Source organism: Elephantulus edwardii, unplaced genomic scaffold, assembly GCF_000299155.1.
Source record: "Elephantulus edwardii isolate Elephantulus edwardi_28Jun2011 unplaced genomic scaffold, EleEdw1.0 scaffold00315, whole genome shotgun sequence".
Taxonomy (NCBI): domain Eukaryota; kingdom Metazoa; phylum Chordata; class Mammalia; order Macroscelidea; family Macroscelididae; genus Elephantulus; species Elephantulus edwardii.
The window spans coordinates 2,311,166-2,328,901 of record NW_006400065.1 but is presented as its reverse complement, the minus strand read 5'-3'; the positions used below and the strand labels follow the sequence as shown (position 1 = coordinate 2,328,901).

Here is a 17,736-nt window from a genome sequence, read left to right as displayed (position 1 = left end):
ATGAAAGCGTAGCAGGGTATTTATTGTGAAAAAGCTGACTAAGCCAAGGAAGGAGAGTAGAGAACACTCAGTAGTTAGGATTGCATAATGTGTGAGAAGATCAATCAGTTGACGGTCTTTCTTTTTGGGAAGAGAGTAATGACTAACTTAAGGTAAGTTACCTGGGTTTGTGAGAGTTAGGCTCTATGGGGAGGGGGAGAGACACAATAGCATTTATCTGCTAAGAAGTTGCAATATTTATGCTGTTTTTTAGGAATTGGTTCTAGATCCAATTATCTAATCAGGTCTCCTCTCCTTCAGGTGACGGCAGGCACTTAATTTTATAGTGAAAATAACAAGGAGAGACTTGGTTTGGTTGCTGTCTTTATAACACTCATCTCACAAGTTGTATAAGAACCTGAGAATTGAGATCCAAAGAGCACTGGATACTGGGGGAATATATCTCTAATTTTATTGTTTGCTGAAATAAAATAAATGCAAAAAAAAAGTTGAAGATATGAGACATGCACTGTGGTGTTGAAAGGTGGGAAGGTCGGTGCTGCAGAGATCATTAACATTGTTATGAGGATAGAGGATTTGAGATGTTTCTGAAGCAGGGGCAGATTGTGAGTTAGTGCCTGTTCAAAAAGGTAAATGCTGTCTTGGAAACCTTAGGAGAGGGTCGACCAGGTTAACTGGTTAGAAATGCGGGTGTCAGTATCTGTCCATGTAAAGGCAAAGAGACATTGTGATTAAAGATCTAGCAGGAAACAACTTTGAGATCTAAGACAGAAATACTGAGCAGAAGGGGGCTAGGAATTACAGGATGGGTAGTTTGTCCAAGACAAGTTATAGCACAAAAGTCCTGGACCACTGGCAGGACAGGGCTATTGTATGCTGAATTAGACTATAGAATGCTGAATTAGACTATAGAGTTTATGAGATGACGAGGTAGAGTGCTAAGGTAGGGTGCTAAGATCTCTGAAGGAGTTGTTTGTACATCTGCCAGTAAGCAGAGCAGGCTAACTGGAGAACAAGATGGTGTCGGAGTAAAGAAAGTGAGGGTTGTTTGTAGCTTGTCTATGATATTATGTTTAAGTAACAAGGTAGGGCACAAGGAAGGACCAGGAACGAGTGAGGAAAAACATATGTCCTAAAAGTGCACAGTATAGGGGCTGTGCACAAAGGCCGGGAGATTTGACAATCAATCCCCACAACTGAGACTTTGTTGTTGTTGTTTAGATGTTGTCGAGTCAACTCCGATGCATAGCGACCCTATGTACAACAGCTCTGAACCCTGCTCTATCCTGAGCCAATTTCGTCATCTATGACACCCCTACCTCCATTACCCCAATCACTGAGTCAGTTCGTCTTGTCCAGTGTCTTTCTCTCTTGCACTGTCCCTTCATCATACCCTTCCAAGTATGATGTCCCTCTCCAAAGACTGATCTCTCTTTGCAACATGCCCAAAGTATGTCTTCAAAATCCTACCTTTCGAAGAGCAGCCTGGTTTCACCCTCTCTCGGATGGACCTGTTTGTTCTCTTAGCAGTCCGTGGTATATTCAATACTATTCTCTTCTCCAGCACCATAATTCAAAGGCATCAATTCTTCTTCTATCATTTTTAATCATTGTCCAGCTCTCTGATGTAATTGTGAAGACCATGGCCTGGATCAGGTACACCTTAATCTCTAGATTGACAATATTGTTCTTCAGCACTCTGGAGAGGACCCTGACCACAGACTTTCCCAATGGAATTTATCTTTTGATTTCCTGGCTGCTGGTACCAAGAATGTTGGTTGTGGAACTGAGCAAGCTGTAACTGTTAACAATCTCAATCTCTTCTCTGTCTAACATGATGCTGCCAGTGGCCCAGTGGTGAGAATACTTGTTTTCTTGAGGTTGAGCTTCAATTCATATTGCAGCCTGTAGTCCTCAACCTTATGCAACAAATGCCTCAGGTCCTCTTCAGTTTTAGTAAGTGGGGTTGTTGCACAACCCTGCTTATATTACATAACATACGTTGTTCATGAGTCTTCCTCCGATCCTGATGCCACATCCTCCTCACAGAGCCCAGCCTCCCAAATGATCCGTTCTGCAAATAGATTGAAAAGGTATGGAGGCATGTAAAGGCCCTTTTAACTCAGAAAAGGACAGAGTAGGTTGCCCCAGTATCAGTAAGGAATTAAATTGGACTACCTGCCACAATCTAGGTAACCCACCATTCAGAGGTGGTGATGGTGGGTGGGAATCTGGGCACTTTCAATCTTCAGCATCAAAATCAATGAGGTCCAGAGGTGTGTCCCTTTCTCTGTTGCCTAGGAAAGTAGGTGAGAGCAGATTTTGTGTGCCCCGTCCTCAGTCTAACTTTAAATGTGGCCCTGAGCAGAGAGGGCAGGGCTTGGGTGGAGGCATAGGGTGAGGACAATGCATTGCCCAGTGGCTGATCTGGCCACACCTGAAGCAAGGCCTTGGGGGGTTCTGTGCTGTGCAAGAGCCTTGGCCACTTGTTGGGAGATTTATTGAGAGGAGGGCGTCCCTGATGGCAGAGGCTAACAATTGGACTCCTGCCTTTTGTTGTCTGGATTTTTACCTCATCTCTACCTGTTAAAGACTTTAAAGACTTGGTTTAAGGAGTCTCATTGGGAAGTTGGAGGGCCTTCTTTTAGTTTTTGTCATTTATGACAGATGTCAAGTGTTGACCTGAGATTTAAAACTAGAGTGTCTTCAGGACTAGTAGGGTCAATATTAGTGTATTTTCTTTAAGTGACTGTAATATAGGTAAGGAAGGTGGTAAGATTCCCATGATGTTCCTGAATGACCTTGGAGGGTTTTTTAAAATGTATTGCTTTATGACAGGACTTTTTTTTAGTCCTCCTATCAAGCAGGTAGATAAGGTCGTGCAGCCTACAGCCATTATCTCCTGCGCGGTAATCTTAATGGGGAGTTTTCTTTGGGACTGCCTCAGCCCTTACTGGGAAGTCAGGGGCCTGGCATCTGTGTGGTTCTGTACCTTCTTCCACACCTGATTCCTTTCTTCTTAGGTTAAAGGAAAGAATGACATATAGGTCATTCCATGTCATGTCATAGGATTGAGTTAGGTTTACAAATTCTTTGAGAAAGGTTGTGAGTCCATCAGTAAATGAGCCCAACCTTTTGTTGATTTGAGAGAGACTGAGATGAGAATGGGACATGAACTCTGACTATTCCCTCAGCTCCTGCTATTTCTGTTAAGTGGGTATTTTAGGAAAAATTGTGAAGATGTGGTAAAACTAGGTTTTAGTGGGGAGAAGTTGGTGGAGCTAATTCAGTCCCTGAGCATATGTGTCAAAGAGAGAGGTTTTTGACATGTATCTGGATAGGGAGGAAGAGGATTAGAAGAAGGAGGAGGAGAAACTGGAACCCTGATTCACTGTTGGTGGGAGTGTAAAATGGTGCAACCCCTGTGGAAAGCAGTGTGGCGCTTTCTCAAAAAGTTGCAAATAGAGATACCATTTGACCCAGCAATTCCACTACTGGGAATATACCCTGAAGAGACCATAGCTGACATCCAAGCAGATATATGCACACCCATGTTTATTGCAGCTTTGTTCACAATAGCAAGGAGTTGGAAACAACCTAAGTGCCCATCAACAAACGAATGGCTAGAGAAGCTGTGGTATATTCGCACAATGGAATACTATGCTGCATTAAAAAACAAGGAACTCATGCAATATTATTCAAAATGGTTGACTCTGGAGAACATTATGCTGAGTGAAATATCCCAGTCACAAAAGGACAAATATTACATAATACCACTGTTGTAAAATGGGACTGTCCTTGGGGTTGGGGAGAGACTGAGTAAGATGGGTTCAATAATGTATACTGCACTGAAACAGAGGAGGGAGAGAACCGTTTTAAAGAGAGATATAACTGGGTATTTCTGTCATCACAGGAGACTAGAGCGAGGGCTACATGGTGGAGGGGACCTGGGGGAGGGTTTGTAAAACAATGAAAGAATCTTTTCTTTTACTTTTCCATAATTTTTGGACTCATGTACTTATAACTTGTTAGTCAAATTTGTGTCTTCTAGGTTGCAACACCCCCATGATACATCTTCAAGGATATGAACATGTACAGCCAAGCACAATCAATAAGAGTGCATCTAAATTCCAAACTCAATCTCCATAATAGTCTATGTGTTTCCTACTGCCAAAGGGGCCCTTTAGAGTAGTGAGAGAAGATCTTCACCCTGAGACCCACAGCGTCCCTTTTCAGCAGGAAGTAGCTAAGAGAATACGCCATCCCCTTTTCCTTATGACTCAGGGTGAAGTCTCTCTCAGGGAGGAGTGATAGGGAATGGCAAAGGACACACTGACAAAGAAGATTGATCAGAACTGGCTTTGACAAGCACTATGGCATTTGGACAAGAACAAACTGGGAGGAGGGTGGAGAGAATGGTGCAACAGTGAATGAGTGGAAGCCCAAAATCTCTGTAAATGTTTATGAAAATTAGTAAAATATAATTTAAAAAAAAGATATTTGAAAAAAAAAAAAGAAGGAGGAGTTGAAGAAGAAAGTGCTATTAGATAGAACAGGAAGGGGGGCTGAAATGGGGATGTTTAGCAGGTTCAAAGGTGGAGACAGAAGAAGATTCTTCATTAGGGAGGAGTCTGGGAGGGGTTTGATGTAGGAGGAAAATCTGGAAGGGAGAACACAAGTTATAGAGTTCTGTGTGTGTTCTGAGTGCAAAGAAGACCTGGACAGAAGGAATTGCAGACCATTTCTGTTGAAGTTTGCAAAACTTGTCCAAGTTAGTTAGGATATTGAAATTGACAGTGCCATTTTTAGGTCATTGCAGTCCATTGTCTAATTGGTATTGTGACAAGGCTTTATTTGCAGTAAAATTGAATTGCAGATGTGAAGATAGGCTGGGAGTCTGAAGGTTTCTGAGGAGACAGCCAAATTGGGATAGCTTTTAGAATGCCTGATGGATTATTCCCCATAGTGACTATTCAAGTTTTCCCATTTATGGTCTCCAGACATAAACACTGCATCAGGGGAGAAGGCATCCCTTGTGAACCAACTAAGACAGATCACCAGACATTGCCAGAGGAAAGTATAGTTTGGAACAGTTTCCTGTGACCTGTTTTGAACAGCACTGGATTTCCAATAGGACCTGGCCCTCAAACAAGTAAACAAAACAGTTAAAATAAGAGGAGACTATGAGCTGTGGGCTGGAAGCCTCTTGTTTAAAGTCAACCAGGACCTGGTGGGTGGGCCTTGTATTTAAAAGACATTTGGGCCCTCAGGCCTATGGCCCTCAGGCCTGGCGTTAATGGTGTTTGGTATGAACATTCTTCTAAGTGGTACAGCCCTGGTCTGTCAATTTTCTGTACTATAGTAACTTGGGGTTGCTGTGATATTGAACACTGGGCCACTGGTGTGTCAAATCCCATAATGGTTACCCATCGTGGACAGTGTTTGATGAATCTCCCAGATTGAAACAGGCTTGGAAGCAGAAAGGGCATCCACTTCCTATACAACATGCCTCTGGAAAATCTATGAACCTAAAGAAACAACGATAGTTATAGAATAGGGTTCAGGTCTTTTGTCACTATGAGTCGTGCTCCACTCAACAACACTTAACAACTGGGAAGAACACAGAGAGAGACAGAGAGATGATGGAGTGATATTTACCTGTCAAATAGTCAACCTGACTCTGTTGCTTGTCTGAAGAGGGTTATAATTTCCTCAACTGGGTCTGAATAAGAATGGGTAAGAAGAACAGAGAAAAAAATCAGGGACAGATTCTCTCTTAGTGTAGGCTGATTGGAAAATAAGCAACCAGGCCACTTCACCAGATGAGAGAAAAGCCAGGGATTTCCTACTTGCTGGAGAGTTTGACTCACTCTGTCTCTTCGAGATGAAAGAGGTTCAGAACTGGAGCAAGAATCCCCATTCCTGGGGTTTGCCTGGGACGAGCTGCTGCTGTTCACTATGGCCAGAGTTGCAGACCAGATGAGCTGTGGGAGGACATCAAGAATATCATCCACGAAGAATGCAAATGATTGGCGAGCTCTGGTGGCCTAGTGGCAAGAAGCTGCACTGCAATCCCAGAGGCACATGGTTCAAATCCACCAGATGCTCTGCTGAAGAAGGAGGGACAATCTCCTCCTGTACCAATCAGATCAAATTTGATGGTACACACACAAAATATAATAAAACAACAACAACAACAAAAGAATGCAAATGATCATTACAAAAACAGAGGAAGAAAAGACCAAGATGGACATCAGAAGACACTGAACATTTACACTAGAGTGCTGAGAAGCCAAAGCAAAGGTAAGAAATCAGGGAGTTAAGGAGCTGAACAGAAGATTTCAAAGGGCATCTTGAGAAAACAAAGTGTTATAATGAAATGTGCAGAGTTGGAATCAGAAAATCAAAAGCTCACCCTACAACTTCACACTTACCTTATTACCACTCAAATCTGCAATGCATTACCAATTCATAATTTTTCAAATCCTCTAAACTGTCCTATAACATTGCTTTACATTTTTGTGATAATGACAGTAATTTTTTTAAGTATGAGAATTTAAAGCAAGCCTAGTTTGCCTTTTATCTTTTTTTTAAAATTAATTTAGTTTGTTTATTTTTCATTTCAATGAACATCTACAGAGATTTTGGAATTCCATTCATTCATTGTTGCACCCTTCTCCCCGCACAAATCCCTCCCCCCCGCCCCGTTTGCTCCTCTCCTTGAAAAGCAAAAGAAAAAATCCCTCATTTGGTACACAATGCCCCCCGCACCTCCCCAAACCGAACCCCTACCCCCAAATATAATCCACTCTGCAACCCTCATTGCATACTTCTACGATAAAAATAATGCCCTAAAATATAATACTTTTAGACTATTCTCTCCCCCATAGACTTCAATGACATAAACATATTTCATCCGGTTTTTCTCAGTCTTACCCCCACCCCAATGCCAGCCTCATTCTACAACAGTGGCACCATATAGCATTTGTCCCTTTGTAGTTTGCCTTTTAAACTTTTACTAAGTGAGTCATGGCTAATCACTTATCATTACAACACTTGCACTGTTCATTATTCAGTAGGGTGGAAAGCTAAGATGATAAGCTAACATGATATACACAAGCCCCATAATAAATAAATCTAGAAGTCCAACTCCCTATTTGGAATGCATCTTAGAATCTCATCTCATACTAAATGAGTCACAGGGCTGGTCTCAATCTCAATCTAATACTAAGTGAGTCACAGGGCCGGTCTACACAGCACAGATGGACTTAGATAAACAGCTATTTAAGAAACCCTAGTTAGTTGGCATTTGAAGGGTGACAACACAGTGCAGTTTCTGTTGACCATTATATTACATCAGTTACAAATGCCAGCTGTGATAGATAATTTATCAAGTTAAAACTAATACTTTGTATTTAAGTATCTCCATGGGATAAGGCAAGGAGTTATCCTCCAAATTTCTTGGCATAACATGGTGAGTATGTCCAGGGCTGCTTTGTTTGTTAAAATATGTCAACTGGCTTGCACAGCAGTGCAAACGTCATCTTCTTCTAGTCCTCCAACCTATCGGTGGGTCCTCATGTAAAATCTCACCAAAGATCAAATCTGCGAGCTCAGAGGAGCTTGGAACGGTCGGTCATCTGGTCTACAATACACACCCCTAGGGGAGAAATGATTGAAGCTGATCACCCAAGAAAGCTCTTCATTTGAGGTCTCAATACAGATATAAGTGAGAAAGCCTGGAAGCTGTATTTGGCGAATATGGATGAATTGTAGATGTGCTCTTGATGAAAGACAAAGAAACCAACAAATCAAGAGGACTTGCCTCTGTCACCTTTGAAAGCTCAGTAGATGCCAAAGATACAGCCAGAGAGGTGAATGGAAAGTCCGTCAAGGTGGAACAAACCACTAAACTAACATCTGAAAGTGGTAGTTGTGGGCCCCCTCCAACCTCCAAGAAGCAGAGGTCCTCCAAGAGGTCTTTAAGGTGGAAGAGGAGGAAGTAAAGGAACCAAGGGACTCCCTTCACATGGGGGTCACATGAGTGGCGGTGGTTAGTCTTTGAATTCGAACATGAGTTCTTCCCTGGGGCCACTGCTGGTGAAAGGGGAACAACTGCCACGAAGGTGAGGGCCTCCTCTTAAAAGATTAGCCCCTTCAGGACCACTTCAAAGCAGCAGCAGAATGAGTGGAAGAGCACCTGTATCATGTAAAGAGACAGTAAAGGAAGTCCATCAAGAAGGGAACACTTGTCTTCATGTAGAGATGTTTATTTGTCCCCAAGAGATGATGAATATTCTACAAAAGATAGTTATTCAAGCAGAGATTACCCAAGTTCTCAGGAGACAAGAGATTATGCACCACAACCAAGAGATTATGCATATGGTGATTATGGTCATTCCAGTTCACGCCATGACTATCCCACCCAGAGGCCATAGCGATAGAGATGGCTAGGGTGGTGATTGTAATTATTCAGATCATCCAACTGGAGGCTCGTGCAGAGATTCCTGTGAGAGGGATGGTAATTAACTTAGAGCTCTGCCTACACGAAGCCCCCCCCCCCCATCGCTATGATGATTACAGAGCTCACGAGACAGATATGGTGGAAGTCGAGACAGTCAAACAGCCGAAGCGATCTTTACCAAAGTGGCCGTGATCGGGTTGGGAGATGAGAAAGAGGCTTTCTTCCTTCTATGGAAAGGGGGTTCCCTCCTCCATGTGATTCTTACAATACTTCATTCAATCCACGGGGCACCAAGAGGAAGAGGTGGTAGCGTGGAGGAAGCCGATCTGATAGAGGTGGGGAGGCAGAAGCAGATATTAAAACCAAACAAGACTTTGGACCAAAATTCTTGTTTCATGAAACAAACAAAAAGTGGAGACTATTTGTCATAACTACCTAAGGACTTTGGAAAGAATGACTTGTTACCTTTAAAATTTCCTAAATTCTCTGTAACTTTTATGTTTTTGTGAGGAAAAGCAGCAAACATGGGTTTTTTTGTTTGTTTGTTTTGGGTTGGTTTTTTTTGGGTTTTTTTTTTTTTGCAAACATGTGTAATTTCATTTGCTCTTGTGATTTTGCTTTCGATAAGCAAATGTTAAATGTGTGAATGTACTAGTGTTGTAATTCTATTTAACTGTCCCTGGAGGCCACTTTCTATTTGATTAATCCTAGTACATGAGGCAAGTAATCCCAAAATCTTTCACAAACTCTTAGCCCTCTAAATTGGACAGATGAATTGTTCTGCCTATATAAACAAGCTAGATGGATACTAGAAGGATGCTTAGGGTTTCTACTCTTTAAGATTTCAAGGTATCTTCAGACTGAGATCTCAATGTTCTCAGTGTTTAAAAACCTGAGAACAGGTGCTAACATTAGGAATGTGCTATCCTCAGTAAGCCCCAAAAGGTACATGGATAATGCTGGCCATCTATTGCCTTTCTGACATTTACTTGGGAATCTGCAAGAATCTCCCCTCTCCCTTCCCCCCAATAAGACCATTTAAATGTATGTTAAAGAGCTACAGAACACCAAATTAAAAAGTTTGACCAAAACCAACTGTGAAGCTAAAAATAAATAAATAAATATGTCAGTTAGTAGTCCATCAATTCCTGGGGTGTTGGGTTTTTTCCAATTTCTTCAAAGCAACTTGAATTTTCTCCTTCATCACCATTGCCTCTTGATCATATGTTGTTTCATGAAATTCTTCTGTGTCAGCAAGTCCTCTTTTTGATACAGTGACTCTGTGCATTCCTTCCATCTTCTTTGGATGCTTCTTGGATCATTCAGTATTCTACCCATTGTTGTTGTTGTTATATGCCGTTGAGTCATCTGCAACTCATAGCGACCCTAGGTACAAAAGCCCTATACCCTGCTCTATCCGGTGCCAATCTCATTATCTCCGACACACTTACCCCCTTTACCCCAGTCACTTCCTCTCCTGCACTGTCCCTCTACCTCCCCCGAAGCATGACATCATTCTCCAATGACTGGTCCCTCCTTGCAACATGTCCAAAGTATATCAGACGAAGATTTAGAATCCTTTCCTCCAAGGACACCCTCTTCAGGACAAACTTGTTTGGTCTCCTAGCAGTCCATGGTATGTTCAATACTCTTCTCCAGCACCACAGCTCAAAGGCATCAATTCTCCTTCTATCATCCCTGGTCATTGTCCAGCTCTCTGACATATAGAAAGTGATTGCAAAGACCATCACCAGTTCTCCCCATGTTGTTGCTGTTGTTGTTGTTGTTGTTAAGTGCTTTTGAGTCATAGATGAGTCATAGCGACTCTATGGATGAAAGACCTGGACACTTGTATAACTTTCATCCTTTCTCCAGATTCATAAGGTTTCCAGAGGCAAGCTGTTTCGGAAGTGGTTGCCACTCCTGCTTCCAAGCTTGTTTTAATCGAGGAGCTCCACCAAACACTGTCGGCCATGAGTAACCATTCTTGCATTTGACACATAAGTGTCACAGTGTTCAGCTTCACAGCAACCACGAGTTACCTCTGTACAGAAAGTGGACAGACCAAGGCTATATGACCTAGAAGACTGTTTCACCAAAAACAATTAAAAACAGGCCTAAGGGCCATAATTAGTGTCCCCCCACCTTTGGCTTGGTAACATCACTTCCTGTCCACTAGGCCAACTGATCTCTCTCTATGCTGTTGTTGTTAAGTGCCGTCGAGTGCACCTTAGTCACCAGACTGACATCATTGCTTTTCATGTGGTGTCACAAAATTTTAAGTAAAAGACTAGTAAGCTGAACTTAGAGTTTTGTGCTGATATTACACTAAAGTTATCTGGAAAAAAATGAGTGCCAAGTGTTTGAACAGGGTGTTGTTTATGTGTTCGTGGAGTCAACAGAAGACCAGCGAGAAGAAATGTCAGTTTTCAGAGGGTCACCGCTCTCTCAGGCAAGTGACCACGAGAGATGGTAAAGCCTCTGCTTTTATTAGCAGAAAATCATGATCTCATAAGGTTGGTAAACGTTTAACAAATCATAGGTAATATGAAACAAAGCATAGATAGGCATGCATGATTTTCAAGAAAACACCTTTGTATTCATGAACAGGGTCTTAGAGCACTCCTGACAACTTGATCAAGAACTTTAGAAAATAGTCTTTGTCTAATAGAGAACTTTCCGATCCCTTTCATGTTGGTCCATGCTCCAGGGAGTATGAGACTGCTTTCAGCCCCATCCATTCTTAGTATTGTTTGCCTGCTTTCAGACATTGTAGCCAAGTCTTTTCACATGTATTCCATGACCACTAGTAACCCTGTGTGTTCCAGAATGACTCTACACAGGGCTATTATTTCCGCTCATGCCATGGTGCTTTCCCCATAGAATCTGATGTGAGCTTTGCCAAGTATATTGAGCGTTCATAAACTAAAACAAAGATTCTGTTGTCTAGACCTGGGTGTGGGTATACTTCTTATTTAAAATTGTGTACAGGGAGCAGGTATTATAACTTCTGGCAGTATTGCTGAACATAGTAATGTAAGAAACCAAATTTATCGTGCAATATTCATGCAGGCTCCAGCTTCCATTTGAAAGCTCATTCTGCTGAGCTGGATGTGTTATGTCTTACACTCTTCATTGTGAGGACACTCTCAGTTCCAGAACCTGAGATGATCAACACACACACAAAACAAATTTGGTCTTTTCTTCATAAAAGGAGCCATGTTACACCACTGTTATAAAGCAGGAATGACATGGGGGTTGGGGGAGACTAAGAAAAGAGGGGAATGAACACTGAATGGAATGGGAACAGATGAAGGAAAGAACTGTTTAAAAGGAATGTATGATTAGGCATTATTTGTACGACAATAGTCCAGAATAAGAGGTTCATAGCTAAGTGGATTGGGGCAAAAATGAGGGAGGAGGAAATTATGCAACAATGAATGAATATTTTTTAAATAAAATTTTTATTTTATACTGGTTTACTTACAAAGTTCGTACTCATTCTTTTGCACACCAAATCTTTCACATTTCCTTTACCTACCCCCTCCCTCTACCCATCAAATTGTGCGACCCTATGATTACTCCCTGCCCATCCTCACCCCCTCTGCTTCTACCCTCTCCCACCTTGGATCATCATACACATTTTACTAGTTATCTCTTATTTCTACAATAATGATCTTATACAGAATTTGCCCTTTGGAACTAAGTTAGTTCACTTAGCATAATGCTTTCCAGTCTCTCCCAAGTTAGGTAGTGATTTTCAAAATCATTGCTCCTGTGTGCTGAGTGATATTCCATCGTGTGAATGTAGCATAATTTCTCAATCCATTTGATTGTGGTTGGACATTTGGGCTGTGTCCTTGTTCTTGTGATAGTGAATAATGCTGCTATGAACATTGGTGTACAAGCCTTGTGCCTCAGTTCTCATTTTCTCAAAGTATACACCAAGCAGTGTAACAGCTGGAAATTTCTATGTTCGGCTTTTTAAGGAAATGACAAACTACCTTCCAGAATGGTTGTACCAAGGAATATTTAAAAATTTTAAAACAGCGAACTGAGGTGGAGGGTAGGGAAGAAAATGTGCAATAATGAATGAATAAAAATCCAACTTTTCTGTACACTTATGTTAAAACCACAAGTAAAAAAAGATTGTATAAAAAATACCAAACACACACACACACACTTACCATTTCATTAAGATGAAGGAAAGGAGAGGAAAGAGTTGGAATATGAATCTCAGGTAAAAATCTACAAAAACCAGCAGTGAACAACTCATGGGAAAATGCAAATGAAGGTTAAATATGTTTAAATAGCCCCAGGGGTGAGAGGGAGAGAAAGAACAACCCAGGAACACAACGCAGGAGTAGCCTAGCGAAGGGCACAAGTGTTACGTCGGTGTGTGGGTTGAACTTAACAAAGATGAATCACACAATATTCCCCAATCCAAAGTCTCTTCTGCACTGTGACTTTATCCCTCCCCTATCAACAGGAGTCTAATTTTGTAACTTAGAATTCAACTGGGCATGAGAGGTATGAGGCTGAGTTTTTAAAAAGCCACGTTGTATCCATTTTTCTCTGTGGAACACAGTCCTCTAGATGCTTCCCATTGAAGCATTCCTTCTCAGAATCCAGATACCAAATAAGAAGGACAAGTCCCAGGGGGAGGTCGTGTCTGAGTGTCTTAGTTTGCCCAGTGCACTCAGCATCCAAACTATGCACATATTTGGGCATGTTGCCAGGAGGAACCAGTCCTTGGAAAAAAGGCATCATGCTGAGAAAAATGGAAAGTCAGAGAAAGAGAAGAAGACAAGATGATATAGTGACGATAACAATGGGTTCAAGCATTTCCAAGATGAGGGTGGTGGAGGATAGGCCAAGGTTCAGATTTGTTGTTCATTGTGTGATTATGGAGTGGCATCCACTTCCTAAACAACAAGCCTCTGTAAACTCTATGAACTTTGATAAACTACGATAGTTATAGAGAGGCTTCAGGTCTTTTGTCCATAGGATCACTATGAGTCATGCTCCACTAGACAGCAATCAACAACAAGTGTGGTTATGAGTCACTGTTCAACTCAGTGGCACTTAACAACAATAATTGAGGCACAATTTTCTATCATGACCCATGATACTCATTAACAGCCTGCAATATGCAGAAGACACAACCATGCTTGCAAAAAACAAGGATGACTTGAGGTACTTATGGATGAAGCTTAAAGACTATAACCTACAGTACACAGCATATGTCACTAAAAGAAAACAAAAATTCGCACAACCAAACCAGTCAAGAAAACCATGGCAAGTGGAGAAAATATTGACAATGTCAGAGATTGCATTTTACTTGGATCCACAATCAACGTGTATGAGAGTCGCAGTCAAGAAAACAAATGAACCACAACAAGATAAAGGTAAATAATCCAATAGAAAAATGGGCACAGGATATGAACAGGCACTTCACCGAAGACGACATTCAGATGGCTAACAAGCACATGAAGAAATGCTCAAAATCCCTAGCCCTAAGAGAGATGCAAATTAAAACAACTATGAGATATCATCTCACCCCAGTCAAAATAGCAAAATTTAACAGAACAGCAAGCAACAAATGCTGGCGAGGTTGTGGAGAAACTGGAACCCTTATTCACTGTTGGTGGGAGTGTAAAATGGTGCAACCCCTGTGGAAAGCAGTATGGCGCTTTCTCAAAAAGTTGCAAATAGAGATACCATTTGACCCAGCAATTCCACTACTGGGAATATACCCTGAAGAGACCATAGCTGACATCCAAGCAGATATATGCACACACATGTTTATTGCAGCTTTGTTCACAATAGCAAGGAGTTGGAAACAAGAAAACAAATGAATATACCATAGTTTTTCTATCCATTCATTTGTTGATGGGCATGTGGGTTGCTGCCAATTCTTTGTTGTTGTAAATAGTGCAGCTATAAACATGAGTGTGTATATACCTGTTTGGGTGTCAGCTCTGGTTTCTTTATGGTATATATTCCTAGCAGTGGAATTGCTAGGTCAAATGCTATTTCTATTTCCAACTTTTTGAGAAAGTATCATACTGCCTTCTATGGTCGTTTCACCATTTTTACACTCCCACCACCATTGAAAAAGGGTTTTAAACTTTCCTCAACCTCGCCGGCATTTACTGTTTGCTGCTCTGTTGAATTTTGCTATTGTTACTGGAATGAGATTATATTTTATAGTGGTATTTATTTGAATCTCTCTGAGAGCTAGGTATATTCACACAATGGAATATGAGGCAACACTGAAAAACAAGTAGCTTATAAAATATTACACAACATGAGTGACTCTGGAGGACATTATGCTGAATGAACTATCTCAGTCACAAAAGGACAAATACCACATAACACCAGTGTTACAAAACAGAACTGACATGGGTGTTGAAGGGAAACTAAGAAAAGGGGGATAAATAATGAACACTGTATTGGAACAGATGAAAGAAAAAACTGTTTAAAAGGAATATACAATTAGGCCTCATTAGTATGACAACAGTCCAGAATAAGAGGTGCATGCACAGCAAAGTGGACTGAGTTGGAAGAGAGGGGATGGGGAGGAAATTATGCAACAATGAATGATTTTTTTAAAAAGCGAACTGTGGGAGAAGTAAGGCGGGAAATGCACAATGAACAAATGAAAACCAACTTTTCTGTAAACTTTCATTAAAAATCACAATTTTAAAAAGATGGGCAAGAAAGCAAATGATACATTGCAGAGAACCAATCTGCTGCCAAATATCCATTTTAATAAATTATTTATTATTATGATTTGTGTGAAAGTATTCAGTTGTTTGTTAGGTGTCGCTGAGTCAAGTACAAGCCATAGCAACCCCATGAACAACAGATCTGAACCCTCTCCTGAGCTGTGTCATCCTCACAATTTTTGACACACTCATGCCTATTGCAGCAATCACTGTGTCAGTTCATCTGGTTGAGATCTTCCTCTCTTTCCCCAACCTTCCCAAACATGATGTCCCTCTCCAAGGAATAGCCTTTTCTAACAGCATGCCCAATATAAGTGAGATAAAGCTTTCTCCTCTTTGCCTCAAAGGAGCTCTCTGGCTACACTTTCTCCAAGAAATATTTGTTGGTTCTTTTGGCTGTCCATTGGATATTCAGTGCTCTTCTCCAACACCACAGCTCAAAGGTATCAATTCTTCTTCTGTAATCTTATTCCTTGTCCAGATCTCAGATGCATAGCAAGTGATTGAGAAGACATGGCCTGAATCAGGCACACCTTAGTCCTCAAGCTGACATCATTGCCCCTCAGTAATTTGGAGAAGTCCCCTACTGCAGACTTTCCAGTGCAATGTGTCTCCTGATCTTCTGATTGTGGATCCAAGTAAGATAAAATTGTAAACAACTCTAATTTTAGTCGGCCAATCACAATGTTGCCTATTACTCCAGAGGCAAGAATTTTTGTTTTCTTGATGTTGAGATGCAATGAATATTGAAAGCTGTATTCTTTGATATTCTGAAGCAAGCGTTTCAAGTCCTCTTCACTTTCAGCAAGCAAAGTTGGGTCATCTACATAATGCAGGTTATTGATGAGACTTCCTCTGATCCTGACACCACACTCTTCTTTATAGAGTCCAGCTTCTTAGTATGCTCAGCGTACAGATTGAATAGGTATGGAGAGAGGATACAGCCCTGAAACACTTCTTTCTTAATTTTAAATCATGTAGTGTTCCCTTCCTTTGTTCGCACAACAGCCTCTTGGTCTAGGCATAGGTTTCACATGAGCACAGTGCTCTGGGATTCCCATTCTTCTCAATGTTAGACATAATCTCTTGTGAAAAAACACAAATTCTCTGACAAACAAATTAGTTCTGCTGTGTGTTGTTAAGTGCTGTCGAATTGAACACCACTCACAGTAACCGTAAGAACTGCAGAATTGAATCACTGTCTCATCCTGTGCTGTCCTCATAAGGCTGACCATTGCTGCAGTCACTATGTCATCCCATCTCAAGATGAGTCTTCCTCTCTTTTGCTAACACCCCACCTTTCCTAGCATGATATCCCTTTCCAAAAAATATCCCCTTCTAGCAACATGCCCAATGAATGAAAGAGGAAAGTTTGCCATCCTTGCCTCTAAGGAGCACAATGATTGTGTTGCTATTGTTATGTGCTCTTGAGTCAACTAAAACTCAAAGTGACCCTATGAACAACAACTCTAAACCTTGCTTTATCCTGGGAAAACTTCACCATGTCTGACACACCTGATCTCATTGCCACAGTCACTGTGTCAACCTATCTCATCAAGGGTCTTTCTCCCTGAAATTCCACCATTCCAAACATGATGTCCTTCTCCAAGGACTGATCCCTCCTAACAACGTGCCCAAAGTCTATTAGATGGAGCTTCAAACTCCTCATCTTCAAGAAGCAGCCTAGCTCATCCTCTCCTAGACAGATCTGTTTGTTTTCTTGGCAGTCCATGGTGTGTTTAGTACTCATCTCCAGTACCACAGCTCAAAGATATCAATTCTTCTATCATCCTTTGTCCAGCTCTTAGATGTATATCAAGCAATTGAGAAGAATATCGCCCAAATCAGGTGCACCTTAGTCTCTAGAATGACATCATTGCTCTTTAGCACTCTGGAGAGGTCTCTTGTTCTATTGATCCTTTAAGCATTATATAGTGACCTTTCTTGTCCTTTGTGATGCTTTTTGCATTGAAATCTATTTTATCAGAGATTACTATTGCTACTCCTGCTTTTTTCTGGTTGCCATTTGCTTAGTATATTTTTTTTTCTCCACCCTGTTATTTTTAATCTTTCTTTATCTTCACTTTTCAGGTGTGTCTCTTATAAACAGAATATTGATGGGTTTGGGTGTGGTTGGTTTTTTTTTTAATCCTACCATCTGCTACTCTTTTTCTCTTCAGTGGTGCATTTAAGCCATTCACATTCAGTGTAATTATTGAGAAGCAAGGTTTTATTGCTATTATTTTGTTGAGTTCTTTTTGGTTTGTCACTGGTTACTTTGGTCCATCCTGCTTTCTATAGCACCTCTTTAAGAAAGACATCTCTCAGTGTTTCCTGAAAATACTGGTCTTGTTTTTACAAACTCCCCTAGGGTCTGCTTTTCCGATAATATCTTGATCTCTCCTTCACATTTGGTGGACCATTTTTCTGGGTACGGTATTCTTGATTGACAGTTGTATTCTCTGAGTGCTCGCTATATGTCCTTCCACTGTCTTCTTGCTCACAAGGTTTCTGCTAAGAAATCAGCACTTAATTTTATTG

At 41.1% G+C, this 17,736-nt stretch overlaps 1 pseudogene; it reads left to right on the top strand.

Moving 5' to 3' along the window:
- The first annotated feature begins 7,671 nt into the window (after positions 1-7,671).
- On the top strand, positions 7,672-8,824 carry LOC102857646 (annotated as a pseudogene).
- Positions 8,825-17,736: the final 8,912 nt, after the last annotated feature.